A 7011-nucleotide genomic window follows, 5' to 3' on the forward strand; every position below is an offset into this window, starting at 1 on the left:
TCCATCACTGTGTTGGAGCACAGGGTCACCTGGTGGAAGAGAAGAACAGTCAATTCTTCCTTCCAAAAGCTCATTACCCACGGGTGATATCCTCCAGTTCCTGAGGGAGGATTTGCCCTTCATTCTTCTGCTGCTCCATATGTAGAGCACAGTCTCAGAGTAACAAAAGCCTTCTGGCAATACCAGATTTGTTAAACACACCGTGCTATCAGGGCACAGGACAGCTACATTAAAACATTAGACTACAGCTCCATGCACCACTGCATTCAAATTAAGGGGCCAATTGCTCATCTGACTACAAAGACATCCATGCAGAGGAAATCTGACTTGACCACAATGAGTTCAGCTTTACAGCAGGAGGCTGAGGGCAAAGTGTGGCCCAGCAGGTGCTGGGCAGTTCATGGCTGCCCTGGGACCCCGAGCCCAGGCTGGCTCTGAGAACTCCAGCCCCAAGCCAGGAGTGGGGAACTGTGCTGGGGTGGGCATTGACCAGAGGCAGAATCCTCAGAACTGCCCCAGGCTGGGCATTGACCACAGGCAGAATCCTCAGAACTGCCCCAGGCTGGGCATTGACCACAGGCAGAACCCTCAGAGCCTCTTGCTCAACACTGCAAGAGCCAAGCCACCAACGGGACCAGGCAGAGAAGAAAGGAGAAGGATCTCTGTCTTGAAGTTCCACAAGGAAGGGTTTATTCCAAGCAAAAGGATCAGAGCCAAAAGAGCCCTGGACACTCCGGTGCAAGGAATTTTGTACAGACACAAAGCAGGGGGTGGATACAAACAGCAAACCAAAAGAGAATCCTCAGCAGAGCACTGAGGGGATTACATCAAGTGTCTGGGGCCACTTTGGGTAGGAGGGTGGGGAGGATGGCTCACATGGGCCAATGGGGCCTCCAGGAATAGGGGAATTCCAAAGGGGTGTTGCAGACAGGGATTGGCTCCAGGTTAAATTGGCAAAGAAGGTTGGGGAACAAAAGGGGCTGGGTTTGACAGGCAGGGAAAGAGCTGGAACAAGGGGCAGGGAATGGCATGAGGGACAGCTTTGTGGGAGGGTAAAACCCAGGGGTAAACCAACTCAGGGAGAACACGGGGTACAACAGAACAAACCACTTAGCAAGGAATCAATACAATAAATTTGAACCGCTACACATGGCTGCAGATTTTTTGTCTCCACTGGAGCTTCCTGCAGTGAACACAAATCATTCTGCTCCCCAGGAGGAGGGAAAAGAAACCAAGAAGAAAAGCTAACTGCTTTATACAATGACATCTCTCTAACAGCCACCTTCTGCCCTCATCCTTGCTCTGCCCCGTTGCAATCAAATCAATCGCTCTCAAAAACACAAGAATGGCTTCAGGCCTTGGCCATAAGGTCTGTGAGCTCAGCATATGATTTTGGAAAGCAAACAGTGCTCCCTGAGGAACATCCCGAGTAAGCCAGCCAGCAGAGGCCTCCCAGCAGTGCAGATCTCTCAGTGCCAGGATGCTCCAAGCTGGCACCAGAGCTAAAGCCCTCCCACCCTGCAGTGCAGCTCCAGCCCTGGTGCTGCGGTGTCAGTGGCTGGGCTCTTGCCGTACCTCGATGTCCTGGTGTCCCTGGGGGAGGATGGTGCCTTGGCTGGGATTCATGGTGAACTCCCTGGGCTCCACATGGAAATGGATTCCCTTGCTCCAGGCCGGGTCGGTGTCCCTGCGGATCTGATCCACGCTGTCCACAGCCGGCTGCGTGCCATCGTCCGACATGCGGAGCTGGAACGCCAGGGGCACCGCGGAGCTGTTGGTGAGGCGGCAGCGCTGCGTGTAGGGAAAGCCTGGGCAAGGACACAAATATCCATTCAGGCACCCAGCAGGGCATGATCCTGGGGGCAAGATACTACAGCTCACCTAGAAGCTGCATGAGGAATTAATCGTCACTTAGTTCCCTTTGACACAGATTCCAGACTGCAGCCTTGAAAATGCCCACTCCTAGCCCTGCTGAACACTGCAAGCTTCTCTCTTTGGGATGGGAACCAGCTCCCTCACCTGCCCCAAACCAGCACCAGTTCTCTCTCAGTGATGAGTGTGCACCCAGACCCAGCATTTACTCTGAGAATTCAAGCTGTCCAATTCCCTGCTCAGCCTGCCAACACTCCCACCTTTTTCAAGACATATAAAGAGTGAGTTGTCAGTGAGAAGAAGCTACAGCGAAAGAAAATGAGGATGGAATCAGGAACTAGAACGTGATGCAAAGCACCCTAATGCAGCTTCTCTCTGCAGGACCCTTAAGGCATCTCTTGCTTTGGGCCAAACAGACTGAGCACGTGACAGCTCAGAGCCCACTCAACTGGGGACACAGCCAAGCCTTGCTTTGAGATTAGCAATTAGAAACCAGGTCCCACCTCAGCCCACAAACAGGGACATCACAGCCATGCTGCTCACTGAGAGTGCTGCCTGCAAGGCTTCACCCCACTTTGGCTCTGAGATTTGCTTTCCATCCTGCAAAGCCAGAGATACAGCCACTCATAGTGGGGATGTCCTGCAGAGCGCGCAGAGCAGCCACAGCCTGCTCTGCACTGCACATCTGGCTGGGCTGACCAGCTCTGTGGGGAGGAGACTTCTCCCCAGGCCTGCTCACCAAGAGTCACTGGGACACAGATGGGGAGAAAAAACAACTGCAGCTGCAGCCCAGAGCTTCTCTGTGCCCATCCAAGTGACCACTGCCAGCTCCAGCAGGGACTCCAGCAGGGAGGCAAGAGAGGCACAAAAAGGACAAACCCAGATGTCAAAACCTCCAACGAGACTGAGGCCAGCACATGCAGACAACAGTCAACAGTTACAAAGAAGCAAAGATACAACAGCTGCCTTCAGCCCAAGAGCCCTTAGGAATGAAATTGGATTCAGCAGGATCTGAATCTCCTGCTTCAGACCCATATTTCCATCTCTTGCCTTTCGTGTTTCATTCCTTCCAAAGGCAACTTGACAAGCGCCTCCGTGGTGATGCAGGCTGGGGAAGAAGCAGCTCAAAAAAGGCAATGAGTTTCCTTCAGAAGTTCATGAACTTCATTGTTCTGGGTTTAGGCTTGGCAGTGAATGTTGCCCTTTGTCTGGGAAGGGGGATAGCGGTTCTGGGAGGTTCTGGGGGGTTTTGGCCCTGGGCTGGGCTTTTCCCTTGGGGTTTTTTGGGAGTTGTGGCGTGATGCCGTGGGCGGCTGTGCAGTGGGAGCTGAGGCTGGGCAGGGAGCGGAGCTTCCCTTCCTCCCGCTCCGGGGTCGCAGCTCGGCCTCTGCTGCTGCGGGAGGTTTGTGCTTGGCCCGGGGCTGCCCTGGCTGCAGCTCAGCGCTGGCACCGACCCTGCCTGCCTGCCCCGCTGCTGCTGCTGCTGCTGCTGCTGGGCACTGCCCACATCCCCCTGCCCTCTGGGGCTGTGCAAAAGGAGCATTTCCTCCTTCCCTTCCCTTCTCTTCCCGCACCGGCTGGGGGGGGATCACTGCCCTGCCAGAGCCCACAGCTCCTCCTGCTGTGACCACAACTCCACCAAAGGGGAAAAACAGGACTTGGCATCTGGGAGATGTCTGTTCTTGTCTTGTCTGTGCTCTCCTGAGATAGTCTAGCAAAGAACTGTTATTCCTTTTCCCACAGTTTTGCCTGGGAGCCCTGTCATTTCAAAGGGATAATCATTTGGAGGGAGGGGCTCATCTTTCCATTGCAGCAAGATTCCCACCTTCCTTGGCAGACATCTGTCTTTTAAAGCAGCACAGAGACACCAGAAAATACTGCCTTTCTATTCCTTGCTTCCATTGGATCTCACAATGGCAAAATGCCCCCTGAGGCAGCAGCAGCAGCAGCAGCCCTGCAGTTCACAGCCTGAAGAGGCTGCTGGGGAAGAGCAGGAGTGAGGGATGCTTTTCTGTTGGAAGGCACAGAGCCCTGAGGCTGTGTCCCAGCCCAGGGAACACTCACCAAAGGAGATGTCCCCGAAGTCGAGCTCAGCCAGGTCGAAGTGTAAACTCGGTGCAGTGACGCTGCCCCTGGAGGCCGAGGACAGAGCAGGCAATGGCTCGGTTAAAGGCACAAGACTCTGTGCTTTGATGCTCAGGGACAGCTCATGGGAAATGTGCTTCTGCCCAGCAGCTGCTGGGCTTTGTGCCCTTCTACAGCCCCAGTGAGGAAACAAAAGTTCCTGGCCCTGGTGCTTTCTTGCTGGTCAATCTGTCACTTCAAATGTGTTCTGGGGACTTTGCTGATGAATGCATCACACACAGAAACAAAGAGAACATCTGCCAAGCTGAACTTTGTTCATGTCAGTAGTAACAGCTGATGAACTCACTTCAGGTTCTGCTCATTAAGGACCTCTTGCTGTAATTATGGGCTTACCTGTTCCCATTGCCACTGGTGAGAACATCACTGCTGGCTGATGGAGAAGCCTTGGGCCAGCAATGTTCATGTGCTGGACGTGCGACTTTGGAGGCAGGGGAGGAAAGACAAGGCCCCAGCAGCCCCAGAGCCAGATCAGTGCTCGTGCTCCTGCATCTGCCCCGGGGCTGATGCCAGCACTGCTGCAGCTCTGCTGGGGCTGGGGGGATCAGGGCCTGCTGGGGGCAAGGCACAGCATTCTGTTCTTAGTCTTTGGCCAGAAATTTCACCACAATAGAGAAGCTGCCAGTTAGGGGAATCCCTGGCCACGCTTCAGCACTACCTTCCATTCCATTCCCTTCCCACTCCTGCCCCATGTTACATGCTCCTGCCTTCAGGTGGCAGGATGGGAATAACATTCCAGGGATGACTTCAGGGCTTGCCTGAGAAAGAAGGTGTCTTCTTCTTTTCAAATTATCAGGAGAAGAGGATCCAGCCAAGTTCAGGACTCAGCCGTCAGCACTGAAAAACTGAGTGCAAATCAGCCCCCGCATCTCTTCAATCCCTGGGCGGTACCCACCAGACTCCTCTGTTCCTGCTGTAGCAGTCATCTCTCACACACACCTGGCTCCCCAAGACCCGAAGACACAAGCTCTACAAGTCTACAGCTAAACGTAACTCCTCTGAATTTCAGCCAACACCACTAAATTGTTCCCTGAGCCCACAGCTAGAAGAGCTGTGAAGGAGACATCCCTGACACTGTAAGAACCAAAGGAAAATCACTGCCAAGAGATAGGCCTGGAAAGCTAAATTTTGGGCTTTTCTCTGTTAATTGTGAGCTGCTCCTTAAGACACTTCTCATCCTGTTAGATCCATCCTCTCAATGAATCACTGCTGCACCTGACAGGCAGAAAAGATAAGGTATGGAGGGGTTTTAAAAAGGTTGTTTTCTTCTGCTTTTATAACTAGGTCCATTGACATGTTTGTTTTCTTGTATGGCATCTAAAGACAGGTCCATGTCTCCCAATGGCACCTTGCAACCCCCAGACACTGCTCTTGCTTTGAGCAGTGTGTTTGCTCAGATGACTTCCAGAGGCCCCCTCCAGGACCACTGCAAAGCCACGTGCCTGTGGCCTCCCAGAGAATGGCTCTGTTTGGCTGACAGTGCTGAGGAAGCATTTCAGAAGCTGCTTGTGCTCAGCAGGGTGCAAGCCAGCTCCCAACATGTTCCAGCAGCCTCCAGGGAATCTGGGACAGAGAAAGCTCCAAGGCCACTGAAAGCAAGAGCAGATGCCTTCCATCCTGCTCACTTCCAGCCAGGCTGCAGGGCAGCAGATCCGATGCTTGGTTCCGTCTGTAGCTCTTTCCCAACTCCGCTCTCACCCAAAGGTGTTTGCACAGGGACAGATGAGCTGCCTCACCTCTGGGTGCTCAGCTGGTACCGAGCTGCCCGGGCACCGACATTGCGCACCAGCCGAGTCTGCTGGGCGCTGACCTTGACGGGACACTTGGAAAAGTCCAGCTGGGCAGGGAAGTCCAGCACAGCTCGGGCACCAATGGCCCGAATTGGCACAACGATCCTTTCCCTTGCAGTGAGGCACACCAGCTCGTGGCAATAATCCTGCAGGAAAAGAAACTGGCTCAGCACAGGACATTTAGTGCCATCCCCATGGCAGAAGAAAAACCATTTCCTATACCCCTTCAAGAGCATCCATTTACCTATTGCACCCTCAAATGAACACTAAGTTCTACTACTATGTCACATTTTAAAGGCACCAGTGCACTTTGCAAAATCTGTCTCAGTGGCATTAAGCTCTTGTGTCACTTGAGTCATACAGATAACAGCCCTAGGCCACCATCATTCCTACTCTAAACTTAAATGATGTTAAAGAATTCCTAAGCCCCTTCTAAGCAGCATGGAGCTGGGGAACACAGGACATTGCTCTTTAGGCTTCTATATTCCCACTGTCTGAGAATAGGACAAAGTGTTCAACTGACTCTAAGCAGCAAAAGGAAGAGGAGAAAACAGCTGCACCCAAAGACATCCTGCACCTCTGGCCTGGTGCAGAAACATCAGTTGGCTCACAACTCCCCTCTAACTTTGCCTGTCCAACCAAGTCAGGAGAAGAACAGTGCTAAGAGGTAGCAGGATGCTGTTGGAAAGGGCCTCTCTTTGTTTCCCTGCAAGGCTTCCTCCCTTCCATGCATGCCCTCAACCCTTCTGTATGAACAAGCCTCCAGATCAGAACATGAACCCTCCAGATCCCCGCACTGAGATCAGACTTGCCAGGGCCTCAGTACTGCCGTTCAAACCTCCCCACAAAAGCACTTTTGGCACGGAATGGGTGCCAGCTGACAGAGCAAGCACAGCGACAGGCATGAAGACAGAGCCCCAGCAGTGTCACTGCCACGGGCTCTGGGCTCACAGCTCTGCCTGCAGCTTGTACCTGCCCTACACCAGCTCCTTCAGGCAGGTGTTCAAGTCCCCTGCAGCTCAGCAATCTCCTGCTGACCAAGGGCACCCAGAGCCCAGTGTGCCTGTGCCAGGCCGGGCTCACAGGCACAGCACATCCTCTGCCCTGGCCCTGCAGCTGTGCCATGCTCACTTGTGCTCTGGGACAGCACAGCTGCAAGGCTGCACAACAGAGGGAGTGAAAAAGCACCGGCTTTGCTCCAGCCCAG

This window comes from Melozone crissalis, unplaced genomic scaffold, assembly GCF_028551555.1.
Source record: "Melozone crissalis strain CALT ecotype California unplaced genomic scaffold, PUWL_Pcris_2 ptg000104l_1, whole genome shotgun sequence".
NCBI lineage: Eukaryota > Metazoa > Chordata > Aves > Passeriformes > Passerellidae > Melozone > Melozone crissalis.